Source organism: Vicugna pacos, unplaced genomic scaffold (assembly GCF_048564905.1).
Source record: "Vicugna pacos unplaced genomic scaffold, VicPac4 scaffold_104, whole genome shotgun sequence".
NCBI lineage: Eukaryota > Metazoa > Chordata > Mammalia > Artiodactyla > Camelidae > Vicugna > Vicugna pacos.
The window spans coordinates 5,236,539-5,257,675 of record NW_027328784.1 but is presented as its reverse complement, the minus strand read 5'-3'; the positions used below and the strand labels follow the sequence as shown (position 1 = coordinate 5,257,675).

At 48.9% G+C, this 21,137-nt stretch overlaps 2 long non-coding RNA genes across 3 annotated transcripts; one reads left to right on the top strand and one right to left on the bottom strand.

The window, feature by feature from the left end:
* Positions 1-518: 518 nt before the first annotated feature.
* On the bottom strand, positions 519-7,814 carry LOC140694818 (uncharacterized). The gene is made up of 8 exons (XR_012070459.1): positions 7,610-7,814; positions 7,185-7,305; positions 6,721-6,919; positions 5,012-5,128; positions 4,419-4,593; positions 4,219-4,300; positions 897-983; positions 519-562 (listed from the first exon to the last, which is right to left on the bottom strand). It is a non-coding gene; the product is annotated as an uncharacterized lncRNA (long non-coding RNA).
* A 3,424-nt stretch (positions 7,815-11,238) lies between these two features.
* LOC140694817 (uncharacterized) lies at positions 11,239-14,743 on the top strand. 2 transcript variants are annotated; one of them, XR_012070457.1, is made up of 3 exons: positions 11,239-11,489; positions 11,637-11,844; positions 14,613-14,743. It is a non-coding gene; the product is annotated as an uncharacterized lncRNA (long non-coding RNA). The 2 variants fall into 2 exon arrangements; XR_012070458.1 differs by lacking the exon at positions 14,613-14,743 and adding an exon at positions 13,847-14,055.
* The last annotated feature ends 6,394 nt before the right edge of the window (positions 14,744-21,137 follow it).

The following is a 21,137-nucleotide window of genomic DNA, read 5'->3' as shown; positions in this document are numbered from 1 at the left end:
ATCAGGGGACAGAGGAATTCCAGCTCCTGACTGTCTAGTCTGTCCCAGCCCATCAATGACCCCGTGAGATTTTTAATAACATTCCAGTTTTGCAGATTAGGAAACAGGCTGAAAGAGGTGGGGGCTGGGTTTGGGTGCACAGTTAATTCAATTGCCACTGGACCCCACACTTCCCATTGCCTGAAGGCACCCTAATCCTCACTGGGACCCCTGTGGTCCCCTGACAGCCCAGCACCCTGATCAAAGGGACCCTGCGGGAGTGGGAACCCCTCTTGAGTGTGGAGAGTTCCCTGCCCCGAGATGCCATGCATCAGCAAGCTCCCGCTCACCCCAGGTTAACATCAGCCCAGCTGTACAGTCTCCCAACCCGCTTCCCTCCCTGCCAGGCACCCCCAACCTTACCACCGAGTGTACTGCAGGAATTCAGGCACAGGGATGCCCAAATCAACACGAGCCCACCGGCTATAGAAACAGCAGACTCCCAGCACCACCTGGGTTGTGAGGGGACAGAAGGTGTCCTCAACTTTCATGTGTCTAAAACAATCTTCTTCAGCTGGAGGTTCTGGAGAAAAATAAAAGGTCCAAAACATAGTTCGGTGAGGAATTCCTCCAAGGACCTGACTCCAGTGTCTACAACCATGTGTACCTACCCCCGGAATTGGGGTGAAGGTGGATTATTGATCAGCACAACCCCTGGTGGCCCAGCTCCTTGGCTTGGCTGCCCAGAGGGGGCTGGGGGAATGGGTAAGGCCAGGGCACTCAGGAAAAGCACAGAGGACATGACCTCTCCCTTCTGCACTCGTAAACCCTTCCCCAAATCTCAAGGCATTGGACAGAGATCCGCCACAATAATGAGATGCTCCCATCTCTTCACTCACTCCTGTCGGTTCACTTACATGCTGAGCATCCACTGGGTCCCAGGACAAGACACATAGGATGGCTGATGGGACAGGCTTGGTCCTTCCCCCTGGAACCTGTTCAATCTGATCAAAGAATGATCACTCATAAAGAGTTTCTCAAAATTATACAGAGACCAAAGACCAACTGCAGAGTGAACCAAATTTAAAAATATATATGAAGATCCCCCAGTCTCCCCGCCTAAGGTTAACAGCATAAAGCAAAAAATTCTTGCCTTTAATCACCAGGGAAGTTGTCACCCCCTCTCAGGTGGAAAGGAGAGTTATTCTTTGAGCACGTCACAGAAGTGCTCCATCGGATTGGACCAGGGCATCTACATTCATTCAGCAAATGTGTATAAGCTCCTACTACATACGGGAATCTCCTAACTAGACCGTTCCCAAGGCTCTCGGGCTTTATCAGTCAACAAAATAGACATGACTCCCCGTCACTGGGGGCTCAGAATTTTAGCAGAGGAAACAGGCAGCATGTTGGGGTAGCAAGAGTTTGGATAAATTTTTAAAAAAGAGTGATATGAGCAAACTCGGGTGATGGCGGTGGGGTGGGAGGCAGGCAGGAGAGAATAAGGCAATCCTGGCAGATCTCACGGAGTAATGAACTTGAAGCAGAATAGATCCGGAGGAAGAAGGAAGAGCCGGAGCCAGAGGCCCCCAGAGTGAGAGGGAGAGTGTGGGCAGAGAGGCAGAGCACGCCGGGTCCTGAGGCCTTTGTGACGACTTTGGCTCCTAATGACATGGTGACCCGTTTAGTGAGTTTTGAGGGGAGGGGTGATGTAGTCCAACTTATGCTTTTGTGTTTGTGTTTTTTTGGGGGAAGTAATTTATTTATTTTAATGAAATGTGCTGGTGATTGAACCCAGGATCTCAAGCATGCTAAGCATGCGCCCTACCACTGAGCAACACCCACCACCCCCAATGTATGTTTTTACAGGCTCCCTCTGACTCTGTGTGGATGAGAGATTGTAGGAAAGCAAAGATGGAAACAGAAGGCTATTGGTATCCAGGAAAGGCTGAAGGTGGCTCTTAGGAGGGCGGGGAGCAGAGAGCAGGTATTTAATTAAGACAGAATATCCAGAATTTTCTAACAAGCTGGATTTGCTGTCTGTGAGTGTAAAAGAAAGAGAGAGAAAGGACATGGTTCCAACATCTGGGCCTGGACAATGGGAGGGATGTCCTCTCCGGATGGGAAAGGGGATGGGAAAAGGTGGGGCTGAGCAGGTGGAAAGGGGCTGGTATCAGCTCAGTTCTTCAATGTCATGGTTAAGGGGTGTGTTACATATTGCCACAGAAGTGCCTAATAGGTAGAGGAATCTGTTTTCTTTTTCTTTTTAACATTTAAAAAATATAATTAAACATATTAATTGTATTATGTGAATGATTTGGGAATTTTGTTTCATGCCAAGTTATATGTTATATATAGCCAAATGGAGCATATATCAAAAAGGGGAGAAATGAGGGCTTTCACATAAACTGACTGTCCGTAACGTAGGTAAAATTTCAATAAAACCAGTCTTCAGGGCAAAAACCTCATCTCGGTGTTACATAAAAATAAATGAAAAACGACTATGTTGATGTACCATTATTTCATGTTACATAATAGCCCCAAACTAACAGTGTTTAACTATGAGGCTTGTAGAAATACTATTCGCTTTATTCACATAAATACAGAAGTGCAGAAATGTTCTAAGGTAGAATTAGCATCTTAGTGGAAATAATACATATTTGAGCATTTTACATGATATATATGTACTGATTCAAAATTTGGAAAAGTAATTTCATAGTAGAACATATGTATGAATGTGAAAGCAAGATGAATGAAAGGAAAAGAATGTGATGTGAGTCTCAGGGATAAAGGCTCAGATGGAAAGGGGAAATCAGGGAATTTTGGAGAAATCGAGAAATTGATGGCATGCCAATTTCCAAGGCTGGGTTGCTTCCACCAAAGGAATAGCAGAGAGAGAGAGGAGAGGCCCAGGAACCCACCCTGGGGAACACCCACAGTATATGTTTGGAAAAAACAGGAGACATTGGCAAAGGACCAGACAGCAGGCCAAAAGCAGAAACAGACAGAGAGATGGGCTGGAGGTTGAGTGAAGCAGGAACACGGGGTAGGAGGGATGGAAGAGCTGGGTCAAATGCTGCCGAGGGGCCAAGCATGATGAGGAGTCAAAATTGACCACTATATTTAGCAACATGGGGTCACTGATGGCCTTGACAGGGCAGTTTCCATAGAGCGAGGGATCAGGCGAAAAGCCAGAATGGGTGTAAAAGGGGATGGCTCAAGAGAAGATGCAGACAGTGAGTTTAAACAACTCCTTAAAGATTTGCTGCAAAGACACAGGGTGGCAATTGGTGGGGGTGAATTAGGGTCAAGGAGTGCTGTTGGTTTAAGAGGATGGACGTTTATATACTGATGGTGCCAACTAGCAGGAGAACAAAATAGATGAGGCAGTGAAAGAGAGGATGGTTTTGGGAGTGACAACCCAGAGAAGATGGGAGGGATGGGGCCTCGGGGACTTTTGGAGGAACTGGCTTTCGATGCCACTTTTAATAAGCGGTGGGGCACCGAGAGTGAGGTCACAGACATCAGAAGGCGAGCGGATGTGCTGGGAGTTGCTTGTGAAATTTCTCTTCTGTTGGCTTGTTTGCTTGTTCAAAGTAGAAAACTAACCTTACCAGCTGAGGAACAAGGAGGAAGAAAGAGTTACTGGAGCCATGAGCAGAAGATAAGAAAGAGCCTTCCAGGGAGAATGGGACAGTAAAAAGGGCAGGGGGAGGCGGGGGAGTGCGCTCCCAGAAAGTTACATTTTCTCTTTGACGTCCCCAAATGTGTGACGTGTTATTACCCTTCCTGCTGTCTACAAAATAAAAATTAATTATGGTTCAGAGGAAATGCTATTTCATTCTAAGAGGCTGCCTGTTTCTCAGGAATGGTCATCTTAAACTGCAAATATTGCAAACAATGTTGAAAAGATGAACCTGTGTACCTAAAATCCCCTATTTTCTATTAATCTGTTTACTACTTAGTTCCCCTATCAATAACACATAACAAATACTGCCATGATGGAGGTACACCGATGCTTAAAAGGAAATGAGATCTGTATCCTTTTGCTAAATTCCATGGCTTCCTTAATATGCAGTTCCACTTGGAATTTAGGAATGTCTGGTATAAGAAGTGAGAAACAGTTTGAGAAAATCCCGGCTCAGAATTATACATCACAACCACATCTCACAAGTATATACAGCCGTAAAAAAGTTTAAAAGCAAAACTCCATAACTACTCTTAAAGACCTTTGCAAACCTGGGCCTGCCAAGATGTTTCCAAACTGGAAAGGAACTCCAATCTCTTGCCTGGTACCGGACCAGAGGCTGGCCAGCCTTTTCTGTAAAAGCAAGAGAGTAAATATTTTCAGTTTTGCAGATCATTTTGTTGTAACCATGCAGGTAGGCAATAAGAAAGCTAAGAGCACTGGGAGATAGGAAACAAACGGGCATGCCCACACTCTCCCTTCCACTCAGGGCAGCTTCTCTGTGGTGGGGAGCTTTGCCACAATCACTTGCTTCTTTTTTCCATTGGTTTCTTTGTTTCCACCTTACTGCTCGAGCTCAGAACTTCAGGTGGGCCTGGTCCTTCAGCATCCATGCAGAGAAGGCTGAGCGGGGTTGGGAACCCCACCTGATGGAGAAGAGAGATTACTGGGAGGGACATTGTGGAGGCCACCATGACACGAGACAATCACACCTTCCGGGGTGAAAGGGAACGAAGACAAGGGAAGGACACAGTAGTGGGACCCCTAGGTCGCCTGCCAGGCTTGTTCTCCCTCCACGGCAACCATGGGGGCCTGGGGGGTGTTGGGCTTCAGCTACGGTGATTAGGATGAAGGGACTCAATATAAAGGACCCTCCAACTCCTCACTAGGTTCCAAACGCAGCCCCTCTAAGTCCACCCTCTGAGTTTCTGGAACTCTGCTGGAAGAATACATGAGCAGGCCAGAACCAGAGCCCAAGCCAAACATGACAGGGGCTCGTGGGGCTGTAACCCCATGCTCAGTGGTCGGGGACTCCTTGCAAATCTGCAGAAATCCCTGTTCCACCTCATTCCTGGGAGAAACCCCAGATCTCCTCCTGCTCTGTCTGTTCTTCTCTTGAGGCTATTGTCCTGGAGGGATGCTGAGTCCTTGAACCTGGTCCTCCAAACGTACATAAGCAGCCTGTTCAATAAAACAAATTATGCACTTTTTCACATTTGCCAGTTTTTTGATTCCAGAAAGGCTGTGGGACTCATTCTCACAGTCTCCTGTGCCCCCACCACATGGTGGCCCTCTGCTCATGTAAACACGATTTCCCACAACTGCACCCTGCCTCCCAGCTTGTCAGAGGGGAGTGTCCCACAAAGACACAGGTGTTTGTGAGGATCCTGTCCCCCAGCAGAAAGCCTGCTCCTGGAGCCACGGACAGGGATCTGGCCTCCTAAGCCGCTCAGCTCTAATTCAAAGCCTAAAGTGGAGGCCCCGAACATTGCTGAATGACTTTCTGAATCACCTGGACTGGAGGGGACTGATTTTCTTTCCAGGAATGGAGGTAGCGCAGCCTCCATTTTCAGGGCTGACCTTGACGATGGATCTAGTTCCCCCGACTGCACCGCAGGAAGGAGTGGTCCTTCCATCCCACAGGTTGGAGACCCAACCCAAGGGAGTACTGAAGCAGTGCATTGCTGCCAGGTCCAGCATCCCTGCAGAGTGGCCTCTGCCCTTGAATGACCCCCTTCCCAGGGCCTTTCTTGCCCGGACACCACCACACCCCAGGCTGTGCCAGAGCTCTGGGGCTCTGCGTGTCCAGGGCACACAGGTGGCACCTGAGCCAGGTGTCCCCTGGGCCTCAAGGGAGAGAGGTCTGCTTCTGCATCAGGGGAAGGTGACCCCACAAGGCTGGCAGGACACTCTCAATATGGACCTCCAGGAGCCCTGGGAGCAGTTTCCCTGCAGGTGTTAAGAGCCATCATCAGGAGGGCAGGCCCCTCTTTGTGCAGACCATCCAGCAGTGCTGGGCCCACGTGCTGACCTCAGAAATCTACATGCCCCCAGGATACCCCAGGCAACCTCACAACTTCGTCACTTGGTGACCTGGGTACCACGAGCTCCTTGGCCATCCCATGAGGGTGGTCCTTGCAGGCATGGTCTCCAGGTTCTCCCGTTGAGAAATCCCCCTGGGTTTCTGTGGTCACAGAGCAGACACCAGAAGATTCTAGTCCTGCAGTGACCCCCACAGCAGTCAGCTCCCCTGTGCATGTCCAGGGACAAATGACAGCAATTTATTGCCAGGTACCGTGATGAACAAGGGGGTGGGATTCCATACTAAGTTCAGGATCCTGGTAACTCACTCTGCACCCCAAAAAGCTTCCATGAGAAATGTGTGTATTGGGATGTCTGTGCCCCTAGAAGAGCTGTTCCTGAGGGTTCCTGGGACCCTCCAGCCCCTCTCAAGGTTCTCAGATCCTGGGTCTAAATTTCTATCTGCCTCTTTTGGTGTACGGCCACCTGTGTCTCGTGGTCATGGGTCACTTTATTGCATGACTTGGCATGTTCTTAGTGCTCGTCCTCCACCCCTGCACTAGACTCCCAAGATGTTCCCACTGACCCTTGGCTCCCTGGGTGGCTCAGGGGGCCCTAAGTCTGCACCCTTCACTCTCCTCCTCTACCCCCACCTCTGGGGCCACCCCTAGGTGGACTTGGAGGTGTTTGTAAATGAGTCTTACACAAGGACATGTCTGGAAAAAGCAGGACCCCACCCCCGGAAAACTCACCTGCTCCCTTCTCAGAAGAGGACCCCACAGCCCCACATTGCCTCCCAGGGGTCTACTCAGGACACAGTCCCCCAGTTCTGGGCAAGGTGTCTCCCTGGAATCCTTGCTTCCAGGAAGAGTCTCTCTGTCCTTCTTCAGAGTTTAGAGGTGTTCCCATGTCCCTGACCACCAAGATGCCCAGCACAGTCCCTTCAGTGACCTGGAGAGACAAGGAACTTATGTGGCCACAGGTCTCACAGGACACACCTGCTGGGACCCCAGGCTAAAGGGCTGTCCTTCTGCATTCTCAGGTGTGGCTCCCGTGGTAACTTTTTGCAGGGGGCCCAAACGGGGAGTGTGGCCCAAAGCAGTTCATGGGGCTCTCTGGGCAGGGAAGACTTGGGCCAGGTGGCCTTGCCTGGTTTCCCTGCTGGGCCACTCTGAAAACCCCCGCTCCTCTGGCTGTGGCTGGAGGCCCCTCAAACCTCAGGGCGGGGCTCTTTCTCTCAGCCTCCACTGACTCCAAAGCCACGCTGGTGCTGGCGAGGGGAAAGAGCTTTCTTGCCTTCTTTTGGCCAAGTTGCCACAGGTGGATGCTGCGGGGAGCTGGAGAGAGAGGTAGCACTTGCTCAGATGTGAGTGGTTAAGCAATTTGACACCCTGTCAACTAGCCTTAAACATTGGAATGAGGTCTTTCCCGGTAAAGCTGGAAGTTACTTTCAGTAACTTGTCTAAAGATTTCTTTTTTTTTTCCACTTAAAGACTCATAAAACCTCTCCCAGGTCATTCCTGGTATGGACCATTATCCAGGGATCAATCAGGAAATGCAGGAGGAGAGGGGTGGGGGTGGGGGAGAGGGGAGGTTAGATCAGAGCCCACGGAGAGGAGATGCCCCTCCCAGGAGCCTCACACTGGGCAGTGGCTTCTGGCATCCAGCTCTCCTGTTCTCAGGCCCATTCCATCTGCGGGGTTTTCCAAAAACATAATGGTGGAAGGGCCATGGAGGACACCTAGAACTTCCAGAATAGACAGGGGGAGCAGAGTTACCATGCTGGCCCTGGGTTTGGAGACAGACCTGCAGTGGAGACCACAGGCTTCTGAGAAGCCAGTTTCGAAATAAAGGCAGTATGCACTGGAATACCCGGCTCGAGAGAGTGCTTCATCATAGACATGTAATTTACATAGTTCTCACCACTAAATTCTGTGTTCCCAACACGCTACATGAATGACGGCTTCAACACACATTCATTTCTGAGATGTGAAAAAGTGTAGAGCCGCTCTTTCATCCTGCATAATGGGCATGGCTACACTTAAGAACACTTACCAAGATTTCTCAGCAAGAGCCAATTTCGAAATAAATGCAGTTTGTGCAGGAAAACCCTGTTGGAGTGAGGGCTTCCCCATACACATGTAAGTTATAGAGTTCCCCTCACCATGAAACGCTGTTCCCAACATGCTACATGCATGAAGGCTTCGACACACATTCAGTTCTAAGCTGTTAGCATGTGGAGAGCCGCTCTTTCTTTCAGCACAAAAGGCATGGTTACACCCAGGAAGATTTACCCAGATTTCTCAGCTGCTTCCTTCAGCCAGATTCAAAATAAAGGCAGTTTGTGCTGGGAAAGCCTGTTGGAGCGTGTTCAGAGCTGTTTCGGGCTCTGTCCCAGCTGGAGGGTGCAAAGCCCAACCTCCAGAAAGAGGGACCAGGACCCCACCCGCCAGGTGGTGTTGCCTTTGTAGGGGAACAGTGATCTTTGGGTAAGATATATTGCGGCTCTCTCTAAAAACTGCTTTGACTTAAGTTTGCATCCTAGTCACCAGTTCCAGGACAACAGAAAAGGCATACCCTACATCCCTTTGCACTCAACTCTTCCCAAAAGAGCAAATATTTGTCCATGAAAATACCAGCTGCTCTTCTAAGGCCCACTAAATACCCAGCAGTGTGGGCGGTGCACTCTTGATCAGGGACAGGTGGAGAGGGAACAGCGGTCCTCCAGCAGGCTTGGCCTGGTGTGGCAGCTGCGCTGTGGGTGCGTGGTGGGGAGGGAATGCAGGGAATCCTGTTTGAGGGGCCTCTGTGCACGCCTGCATTATAGTCTGAGGTTTCATACAAAGGCTCCAGGCATCCTAACTGGTCAGATACAGCCCCCACCCTTGGGCTGGAACCACCAGGAGATAAGTACCTGTAACAGGGACGGTGCCTGGTGTGGGGAGAGGTCATGGGACCCTCCGGGGGCAGGGGCGGTGGTGCTGGGGAAGGCAGGGGATGCAGTGAAGGGTGGAGGGAGCAGGGTCCTTTGCTTGGGGGTGCGAGTTCTTTGGGAGACCACAGGGAATGGCACACATCATCCCCACCCTATACCCCAAATTCCTAGCCCCGCCAACACAGGGGCTGCTCTGCACCCTCTCAACGTGGCTCTCCTGTAAGACCGCACCCAACCAGGCATCTGGCACCCTGCCCTACCTCCCCTCTTGGGACAGATCCCGTCTTCTTGGAAACTGCCTAGCAGCGCGTATTCAAGGCCGGCAGCCGGCCTGGCGGATCTGCACTTCAGGTGCCCTACCTGGCCAGCCGTGCCTGCCTGGGCTCAGTCCTCTATCTTGCCCACCGGTAGCCTGGGTCCACTTCCGGTGCAAGCGGAGGCCGCGGAGCCCAGGCTGAGCCCCGCACAAGGACAGGTGAGGGTGCCCCCACCCCGCCGCCCCGCCGCCCCGCCGCACCGCCGCCCCGCCCACTGTTGGCAGCATTGCCCCAGCCTCCGGCCGGTGCCACCTGCAGCTGAGGACCTCCGCGCGGCCCCGCCCGCCCCGGCCCCACCCAGCTGCCCCATAAGCCTCCCCCCACCCCCGTCCTGGCCGCGCCCTTGCTCCCATTGGCTCCGAAAGTTCTGCTCTCGCACGTCTAGCCTCGGGAGGACGCAGACGCAAGCGCTAGGGGAGGGCCCCGCGGCGTTGCCATGGATAAAGACGCCGCGCTCCTCGCGGGCTGGCGTGCGCTTCTGGGGCAGGCAGCGGGCTCCGGAAGTGTGCAGCTGCCCGGGACCTTGGCGGTGTTTGCTGCTGGGGATGGCGGCTTGCTTGGCCGGGCCACTAGTTCTGGCCGCGTCAGTCAGCGGCCGACATCCTTTCTGGGGCGGCGTCTCACAGACGGTAAACGTACGGCAGCGCCGTTGGCGGGGCCAGTGGACATGGACCGGGGTGGGATCCGGGTTGGTGTGGCGGCCGGGGAGGGCTGTGGTGCCGGGGAGCGGGTTGGGGCGGGGGGTCAGGGCTGGGGCACAGCCTCCGGCTTTCCTCCCCCTCGGGCTCTGGGGCTTGGACCGCGACTCCGGGTAGCCCTGCGTGGCCGCAGCCTCCCAGAACCCCTGGGAAGGGCAGGTGGAAGACCCGTCTTTTATGAAGCGGGGCCTTACCCGCGTTTTGAAGAGCCCCAGAATCAGATGTTGGAATAGGGTGGTTTATCAGCCTTGTATATCAGCAGGGAAATTTCAGTTCCATCCAGATGTTGGCTCCTTCGCTAAAACTCAGGAATAAGACAAGGGTCAGTGTCAATTAGCAGTTATCTAGGGCTTGACTCAAAATAGACTGTGCGGGGTGTAGAGATGGTAGATGGGCCCTCCCTTTCAAGGTTGGTAGTCTTCTGGGATTAGAGGACTCAGTTGAGGATTACATCCTCATCTGCAGTAATGGAGGTTGTGGGAAACATTAACACAGAGAAGGGAGGGGTGTTGCTGCGGTAACTCATTAAAGAAGCCAGGACACTTGCCTGGCTCTTGTGTAGGAGAGTCTCGCCTAGGGTAGGGCAGCAGTTATCAAAGTGAGTCCGAGGCCCCTGAGATGCAAGACTATTTTCGTAGGAACGCCGGGAAGTCACCTGCCTTTTGCACACTCTTGCACTCCCGAGTTTCCTGTGGGGTTTTCCAGGGAAAACCTAGTCTGTGATATCACAAAACAGGTAATGTAGAGGCAGATAGAATTAAGCTCTCACCAGTCCAAAAGAGATTCTCAGAAATTAAAATCACTGCTATTCCTCTCATTAATGATTTTTGTTTAGAAAAATATACTTATTTTTTGCTTAAGAGTATTAATGGTATCATGTAGTAGGTTGTTATTATTTTTAAGTGAACTCATAAGCATTTTTTAAAGTTCTTATTTAACTTCTAACACAGGAACTATTGATAGATTTAACCCACATAAACAGCAGCCTTTTGAAGTCCTCAATATTTAAGAGTGTACAGGGGTCTTTAGGCCAAGAAGTTTGAGATTCCCTGGAGAACGGGTGCTCAGGTACTAGTCAGGTGCTTAGCGTTGATAGACAGATGCCAAGATGTCTTCTGCATGTGCTCCCGGACTCGAAATAATTGGCCACACAGAGATCGGTGGGCAGTGCCTCCACTATACAAACCAGAAGCTGCTGAACGTGTCTTGAGTCTAGGCCATGTGCTGTGCAGAGATTCCCATTGTATCTGTTCTATCTAAGCCGGGATTCCTGTGCAGAGACCTGGCTCTGAAGACCCGCTCTCCTTTGCTCCCTGCCAGGTACCTTCTGTGTTATGTCAACCCTCCGGAGGGCTTCAGCCTCCGTAGGGGCGTCTGTATCCACATCGCCTTCCTCCTGAAGACCCTGCTGAAAATGGAAGAGTCGGTGCTGGTGATACCCCCTTGGGGCCGCCTCTACCATTAGCAGAGCCTGGACATCCACCAGGTCCGGATTCCCTGGTCTGACTTTTTTGATCTCTCAAGTCTCAACAGAAACATCCCTGACAATGAGTACGAACAGTTCATTGCAGGTGAGATGGTGATCGTTTAACTGGGGCCAGACGGTTTTTGTTCTGGTTCCGATGTGAACATCGGGCCGTCTTGCTTCGGGTTTGTCAGTCTGCTTAGGGGCCGTGCTCATGTTTCCTGCACTGCAGGTGAATTTGGTCTTTCCACAGTTTTTCTCAGGAAATATATCTGAAGTGTATGAGCTCTGTGTTCCCTCCCCTCTGAAAACCCTGGCCTTCTGGTGAGATGGAGCGGTGACAAGGAGGCCACTGCCACAGAGGCCTTGTCCCAGCAGGACTCGCTCCCTGGGCAGTAAGGGCCATTCTTACCTGAAGGAAAACACGATGTATGTGTACCATGGGCCACGTGCTGGAGAAGGTATGTAACCTCTCATTCAGTATAATTTGGTCCTGCTCAAGCTTCCCATTTTACTTTTTGTAGGAGGTAAGATTTGAAGATTTTCTTTGAATACAGCTATTTAGAGCTTATCTTTTTTTTTAATTGAAATGTGGTTGATTTACAATGTTTAGTTAGTTTCAGATATACAGCTGTTTTGTTAGTTTCAGGTATACAGCATAGTGATTCAGTTGTACATACACATAGTCTATTCTTTTTCAGGTTCTTTTCCATTATAGGTTGCAAGATACTGAACATTTTCCCCTGTGTTCTACAGTGAATCCTTGCTGTTTGTCTGTTTTACATATAGTAGTTTGTAATTGTTAATCCCAAACTCCTAAGTTTGTTTCCTAAGTCTGTGAGTCTGTTTTTGTTTTGTAAATAAGTTTATTTGTATCTTTTTTAAAAATTCCACATATAAGTGGTATCATATGTTACTTGTCTTTCTCTGTCTGAGTTATTTCACTTTAGTGTGATAATCTCCAAGTCCATCCATGTTGCTGTAAATGGCATTATTTCCTTCTTTGTTACAACTGTGTAATATTCTTTTATATCTAAATACTACATCTTTATCCAGTCATTTGTCAGTGGGCGTTTAGGTTGCTTCTATGTCTTGGTCATTGAAAACAATGCTGCTGTGAACATTGGGGTGCAGGTATATTTTGAAATTAAGGTTCCCTCTGGATATATGCCCAGGAGTGGGATTGCTGGATCAAATGATGTCTTTTTTTAGTCTTTTGTGGTATCTCCATATTGTTTTCCACATTGGCTTCACCAAACTACATTCCCAGCAATAATGTAGGAGGGTTCCCTTTTCTCCAAGCCTCTCCAGCATCTATGGTGAGTGGATGTTTGAATGGTGGCCATTCTGAGTAGTGTGAGATGATAACTTATTGTAGTTTTGATTTGCATTTCTAAGATAATTAGCGATATTGTGCCTTTTTTTCATATGCCTATTGGCCATTTGTATATCTTCATTGGAGAATTGCTTGTTTAGTTGTTCTGCCCATTTTTGGATTGGGTTGTTTATTTTTTTTTCTTATTAAGTTGTATGAACTATTTTTATACTCTACAAGTTAAGCCATGTTCAGTCTCATCTTTTGCAAATATTTTCTCACATTCCATAGGTTGTCTTTTCATTTTGCTTATGGTTTCTATTGCTTTGAAATAGCTGATAGGTGTAACTAGGTCCCATTTGTTTATTTTGGCTTTTATTTTCTGTTGCTTGGGTGGATTGCCCTAGGAAAACACTGCTGAGATATATGTCAAATAATGTTTTGCCTATGTTTTCTTCTGAGAGTTTTTTAGCGTCTTGTCTAATGTTTAAGTCTTTAGGCCATTTAGAGTTTGTTTCTTTTTTGGTTTTTTTTTTTTCAACTCTATTATATGCTTTCGATTTGTGGTTACCCTATTTTTCAAGTATATCAACCCATTATCATATCTATTTCCTTTAGACTGATAATCACGTAGGCTCCAACACATCCTAAGAATAATGAGAAAAAGGAAAAAGAAAGAGAAAAAAATCTATCTTTTCTTGCTACCATCTCCCTTTCCCACCTTTTTGTATTTTGATATACTTTTTCTTTTTTACATCTTCATGTTTATTGTCTTGTAACTCGTTATTTCATTTCCAATGATGGTTTTCCCATTTCTATAGCATCCTGCTTCCTTTCTGTTTAGAGTAGAACCTTTTAATGTCTCTGTTTGGTTCCATAATGCTGAATTATCTCCCTAACCCCCTCCACCCTGAGCCTCTGAATACTCAGTACAGGGAAGCCAAACCATCCTAGCCTTCATCAGTCTTGGGATGCAATCTTCAGAGTGGGAAAGAAGAATCATTGAAAAATAATATTCTGTTTGTTGCTTTCTACCCTTGCCCAGAGAGTGAGAATCACCTCTGAAGGCGGAGGAAGAAAGATGGGGGCATGGGGCACAAAGTCTTTTCTCCTTTTGCTACTGAAAAAATGATTTCTTTTGTAATTAGTGATGATGCCCTTTAAATTGGTAAGATCGAGATTCCACAGCTTCAGCGCCTGTGAATAACCAGCTGGGAGAAAGCTCTCCAGGGCCCCTGCAGTGGGAAAGGCAGCCCCTCTGAGCACCTGTTGTTCTGTATTCTTCCGGCCTCCACACAGTTTCGCTAGGCACTGTGCAGGACGATGCAGTTCCCCAAGGTGGAGGACTGGGAGACCCCTGCTTGGTGGCAAGCCACAGGAGCCCACACTTGAAGGACAAAATGAAGAGTAGTGGGGCGGGCATAGGAACAGAGGATGGTTGAGACCCAGGATAGTTTCCTGGAGGCCAGCAGGTGAGACTGGCGGGGCAGATGGGGCCCTGGTGCATGGGCAGTCCTTGAGGGATCTGAAGCAAAAATATGAACCAAGATACTGGATTCGTGTGGGGGTAAATCGCCCCCTGGAGGCCACGTGGCAGTGCAGCGAGCCCAGGAGGAGAGGGCATTTCCCCAAAGTTGGGTTGACAGATCACAACCAACTCACTGGGAACCGAGAGGTACAGAGATATTGTTAACTTTTTGTCCCTCTTCCTGGAAAAAAAATTGCTTCCTGTTGAATAGCCTGTGTAGTTAGTGAGAATTAAAGACATGAAGTAACATTTCCTCAAAAGTCATCCATTGTGCAGTTGTTAATAATGGTCAAATGCAAACTTGAATAGATTAAATCAAACAGTCATCATCGTATTTTAAAATCTTTTAAAATAAAAAATCTTGCTGTCTTTGTTCTTCATTTCAGGGTTCACTTGGTGATAATAGTAACAAAAGCAACAGCAAACCTTTAAAGAATTCTGTCCTGCTGTTCAAGGAACTCTGTGTTCATGACAAACAAATGAGGTGGCACTTTACAGGAAGGACAGTCATTAATCACACAGCTAGTAAATGGCAGGGATGGGACTTGAACCCAAGCTGTCTGACCCCAGAGCCCCCTCTCAGGCCCTTCAGTGCAGCTCATCACTTGGTATGCCCAACAGAGGCCAGCATTAAAGAGCAGCATGACCTTGGCTGCTTGGCCTCTGTTTCTTCATCTGTAGAATGGGGGTGTGGGCAGTGAACTCTGTGAGCTCAGTGGTCACTTCCTCCAGCTCTGCTATTCTACTGCTTTGAGTTAATTTAAGAAGTATCCGAGCCCCTGAATGGCCCACCCATAGGCTGGCGCTTTGCTAGGCCGTGGGTTACGGAGAAAAATAAGATCAGCCTGCTTCTCCAAGGAGCCTGTGTCCCTCCACGGCAAACGGCTTTGAGGCCCAGGCTCCCTCGCTGGCAGTCAGGGACTGGGCAGGAATGTCTGATAGAAGATGGAGGCAGAGCCCCTCCGGGAACAGTGGTGGCGACAGAGCTATCAGGAGCGGGAGCATCTGTCCAGGCTGCTGAGAGGGGGGCCCTCATGAGGCCAGTAGCCCCCCCAAACTAAGCCCTCAGGACAAAGATCCAGCCATTCCTGCAGTGTCACAACAGAGCCAGTCCATCCTCATCACTGTGCCCCTGTGCTCCTTTGTCCTGGGGCCTCTCTTCCCCCTACACCCAGAAGACTCATCTCTCTCTCTTCTCTGAGTGTCCCCTCACTTCACCCATGGTCCCTGCTTCCTAGGCCACCATCTCTGGAGTTGACGATTTGCCCCCTCACACTCTCCGTTTGATCAGGAGCCTGGGTTGACCTCCTTGTGCTCACTTTCCCCCATGAGGTGATTTCTCCTCCTCTCTTGGGAACACCTGGAAAACCCAGTCCATTCCTAGCAGTGCCTGCCACCCTGGCCTCCCTGCTCATCTGCCTCAGTCAGGAGCAGCTGGACCACCAACTCTGTATTGCCTCACCGCCTACCATCAAGACGTCAATGTTGATTCTCCCTCCACCACCCAGTATGGTCAATGTAGGGTCTTCTTCTCCGTCAGCCTGAGCCAGACACCTCCCATTCACCCTACCCCCGGGCTCATACCCGGGCGTGTCTCCACCCCAGGTCCAGCCTCTCTCCTTTATGTGCCCAACTCTAGCCATCCAGCTGCTTCTCCACCAGCCTCGTTGGCCCTCCTTCACCCTCACTGGGGCATCATGCACTGACTCCTCTGCTTTCCTACCTGTCCACGTTCCTCGTACTTCCACTTCCCCACCTTCCAGCTCTGCATCCACAGTCAGCACTCTCTTTATGACAAACAAAACTCCCTTGACCCTTGATCTTTTCATTTCCTCACCAGGATGACTTCCATCTCGGTTCACCCAGCTCTATTTGTTCTGAGCCTGCAGGCAGCAGGCTCTCCCAGCACAGATTTCTAAGACTACAAATCAATGCCCAGCATGTTGCCACTGCCAGGCAATCCTCCAGGATTTCTCTAGTGAGCACATTTCCCCACTTGCCACACAGTGGTGTCAACATTCTATGCTCTCTGCACACCTCTAAGCTTCCCTCTGTCTCTTCCCTGACTCCCAGCAGATGGCCTTGCCTCCTGCTTCAGAGAGAATGACATGTTACTTGAAGGGAACTCGCTCACCTGCAGCAAATCTGCTCACCTCACCTTTTATCTGTCCCTCTCCCACCTGGACTCTAGCTGTAGTTGTTCTTAATTTAGTGAGTTTAGTTGACATATATATACACAGTTAAAAGCTTAGCACACTATAGGCTACCTTCTTGGGCTTACTTTTTCAATTTAACATAGGGTGTATGATGCATCCACTTCGTTGCATGTACCTGCAGTTCATTTGTTTTAACTGATCTTAAATGTTGTGTGTGTGACAGTAACACAAGGCAAGTGTAAGCCAGGATTCAGGATGCTGGTTACTTCCTGTGAGAAGAGGCCTAGGGCAGGATAGGACACAGTATGTCACTGTCAATAGTCCTGTTCTGGTGCTGGGTGACAGGTTCACAACTGTTTCTTATAATATTAATTTTAATACATAAATACTTCTGACAGGCACCTAAGGTGAGAATGTGTCATGAGCCAAGATATACAATGGATAATATTACATCATTATTGTTATGTAATCTTGTTATAAAATATAATATTCATAATCCTACATTGTTATGTGTTATATATTATATAGATGCATGAATTATATATTATGTATATAAATAACTACATATGTATTATATACTATCTGATAATAAATAAACAGAACATAACATGCTAGTATATCTACTATTATGTATTATTTAATAAATAATATACTATATCCTGTTATATGACATGGCACCTAATCTTTAATCAAATAAAAATATGTCACTATATGTAATGGTAATTAATAAAATTAAATGAAAATGCCCGCAGCTTTTAACGCCAACACCGCTCCAGCTGTCACTGTCTATCTTCTTCCCTTTCATGGTCGAGGTCCTCACGGTGCTATCTGTTCCCCTTTTCATCTCGTTATCCTGAACCTTCCTCCCCCTCCCATCCCATGCTGCCTTCTTCCCCGTGGTCCCTCTAGTCACCAGCGGCCTCTGGGGCACTGATTTCAGGGCAGTGTCTCAGGCCCAAGCTCACCCGCCTGTCCTCCACCTCTGCCACTGCTGGTGGGGACAGGGCGGGGGGCAGAGTGCACCTGTTGTCCTGGAAGAGAATACAGCACAGACTCCGTGACCAGCAGGAGGTGTGGCCGGAACCTGCAGGACTGGGGGGAGAGCCAGACTGTCTGCATCCAGACCGGGGGCACTTGGAGTGTGAAGAAGCCCAGTCCTCACTGCCCCTGAAGTGAGGAAAACACCCTCAGGTGAGTTAAAGTGCTTATGACCTAGGTCTGTTGGCTGCAAAGGACAAAGGGGTCCCTAAGGGGAGGTTAGTTGATGTTCCAGGCCCCACAAAGGCCCTAAGGGCTGGCGGGGAAGCAGGCTGGACGCTCCACTGGACCCAGTGTCCCCTCGGGGGTGGGGCCTTCCGGAACAAGCAGAAAGCCCTCAGTCTCTTGGGGAACGCGGCAGTGTGGGAGCATCCCTGCAGTGAGTCAAGTGACGTCAGGGCCTGTGGGATCCGTTTTTATGGCCACATTGAGCCACAGCAGAAGCCACAGCAGGAGTGGATTCCTGTCTCTCCAGCTGACATCCTCGTGTCTGAGTGCCAGGCTTCAGACCCGATCCCCTGGGGTGCTAGGACAGTTATACACAGAGGCGGCTCGGGGAGGCCTCAAGAGGGCTGTACTGGCCTTGCTGTCGACATGATTACACAAAGATCAAACAATCCATCGATGGGAAGAAAATAAGAACCATGGTCACATCTGGACCGCAAGCTTAGATGTGGTATATGGGTGATATTTTTCGACAATCTGGCGAGGATCTGGTCAAAGCTAGAGGCCAAGGCAGCAAACCGGTAGTGACACTAAGGAACATCGTGGTGCAGAGGCTGGATTGGGGGTCTGAAGGCTCCTCCCAGGAGGAGCCTCAGTGTTTGGGAGGTGGCTAATGTGCCTGCTTCATGTCACTAGCAAGTGATGCCACCTGCGGAAAATCAGCTATAATCCTGAGCCGGGTCAGCCCTGGGTGATGTGATAAAGGCTCCTACAAGAGGAGGCGCCAGACGGATAGTGAACCAACCAACAGGCTGATGAGTTTCTGGCCTGTGTTTATCGTGCTTTCGCAGCCAAGAATGAGGAGAGAGTTGAATGGTTCACCATGAAGATTTTAACAACTTAAGAGAGTTCCGTGTCTCACTGCATTTCAGTGTCACCCGGAGGAATTCAAGAGGTGTTTAGACCCAGAAGGGACTAACAGCCTCTTGGTTCCTCATCAACCTGACAAACCCACCAGCCCTCTATGGCCAGACCTTGGCAAGTGCCTTCCCTTGTTCTAACAAATCCCTTTCCACTCACGCCTGTGGTATGCTTTTATTTTTGTTTAATTAATGGGAATGAAGATACCTTACAGCCTCTTCAGATCTTTCCTTAGGCCTTCTGCTCTTAGGCCCCGGCAAGGGGGCCCGCTGCCCTGGGTCCTGCACTGCAGAGGGTCCCTCTGGCCCTGACACTTCCTCTGGCCACGCCCTCCATGGGGTGGAGTCAGCAGGGCCAAGGGGGCAGGGTCATTGGCTCCATCCCATGCTCTAGAAGCCCAGGACCCCAGATGCCCTGTCTCAGCAGCCCCTGACCCATTCCTAGTGCCTGCACCGGCTCTCCCGGAAGCTCAGATTCCCAGGACTCACAGAGAGGCCAAAGGGCAGCTGTATGTATGGAGGGTATGAGCAGATCCCGAATGTGAGTTTTGAGTGTCCCCCTGTGAACATCCAAGGCCACTTGTGGCAAGGGATGGACCCAGCATTGGGAAGAAAAGGATCAGGCTAGTGGTCAGAGACTGGGAATCAGCTCTCCCCACACGCTCACTTTCTTTGCCGGACTCCCCTGTGTCTTGGAATTCTAAATTTGAACCTGGTCTTCCCCCTTATAATGAACGTATATTTGTAAAGGCAGGACTTTAGAACCTACTGCACTTAACATGTTTACATGTACAGGATGTGAGCTCCCAGGTATGCTCTGGCCTGCACTTCCAAAGGTCCAGAGCAGTTATGTTGGCTCTACTGAGACTGTAATTGGTAAAGACCATCTCCAGAGAGGAGAGCTCCTGCTTCACGCTCCAAAGTCAGGACCTTCTGAGTGGATAAAACAATGGACACTGTGACCCTCAATTGTAAATTGATTTAGAATAACGCCAAAGTGTGTAAGACGTGTGTGTGTGCACGCGCGCACCTGGGGACGTGTGTTGTACATGACTGTGTGTTTGTGTGTGCTCACGTGCACCTGGGGATGTATGTGGTTCTGTATGTTATGTGTGTGTGTGCGCCTGAGGATGTGTGTGGTTGTGCGTATGTTATGGGTGTGTGGGTGGTACATGACTCCATGTGTGTGTGCCCATGGGGATGTATGTGGACTAGAGCCAGTGTGTCTGCACGTGTGTTTGTGTGTACGTGCATGCATTACTTTTAATAGTAGAAGCTGTCCTTTAGAAATACGATGTAGTAAAAATTGTATGATGTCCTTTGCTGTATAAATCAAAATTAAAATTATCTTCAATCACCAGAAATTTAGTCCCCCTCAGATTCTGTTTTTTTTCCATATTGATTATGTCTTCATTTTACTGATGAGGAAACTGTAGCTTAGAGATGTTGACTGACTCAACCAAGGGCATGGAGCTCGCGCGCCCAGGGCCAGGACCCAGTCCAAGCCGCACTGCTCCAGAGGCCTGGAGCCCTGCTCATGATCATGCGTGGCCTCTTGGCGGGGGAACAGATTCTGATGGGCTGTGGCCAGTGTGCAGGCTGCCCGTGCCGGGGACTCGGGAAGCCGGGTGGAGAGTACCAGACAGCAGACAAGAGTGAAGGGCTGCTCAGAAGTCAGATAGTTTCCTAGGTCTTGGATGAGGAAGGAGGCTCACTGCTCATCCTTGATCCCTTTGCTGGTGGCCAAAAGGGACCAAGGCCCACGAGAGCACTTCTGGGAGCTGCCTGCCAACACCTGGAAAAGGACTGCTCAGGACTGGCTCTGCAGTAGGAGCAGAGGAAGGAAATGTCGCCTCCTGGTGGACATCCTTTGTGATGGCAGTAGGAGGCCTAGGAGCCTTGGTATTGAGGTGGCAAGGCAAGGTCCTAGTGGATGATCGTTTCCACGTGTCTTAAAAATCATTGCTTCATATATTTTATCCATTTTGTGGTTTATTTTAGGGTGGTAAATATGGTCAGTGTTACTCCATATTACCTAGATTAATTAATTTTTTTATTGTTAATTTTCTCTTCAGTGATTTGGAAGCTATATTGCCTCTTAAAGAAAATTCTCTCTAAATCTTTATAAATCATCTCTAAGTTCATAAATTTTTATGCAATTGGACCAGTATTCCTATAAGAGTCTCAAAAATGAAATAATCTATTAGATCCTGTTCCTCAATAATGATAAATTTAGCATATTTTACCTCTCTGTTGTTCTAAATTGTGTGTGTGTGTGTTTGTGTGCTCCAGTTACTACTTTTTAGACAGTTGCTTTAAGTTTGTTACATTAACAAAGAAAATATAGGTATATACATCTTGGATTTCATTGCTCACTACCACTATTTAATCCCATGTCTTTCCCACTTTTGAGTTATTTACTTATTGGGATTTCCCAATCAACTGGACACATGATTGACTAATTGTTTTTGAGTGGTGGACTTGGAACACTTACATATCTATATGCAGATTTATGTTCTCCTCGTCAACAATTCTCAGAGTGTTGTTGATGGCCCAAGCCTTGTTTTAAATTAAGGCATTGTTTTTCATCACCAAAAAAAAAAATTATTAATTTAAGGTGTTGTCTTTTTAT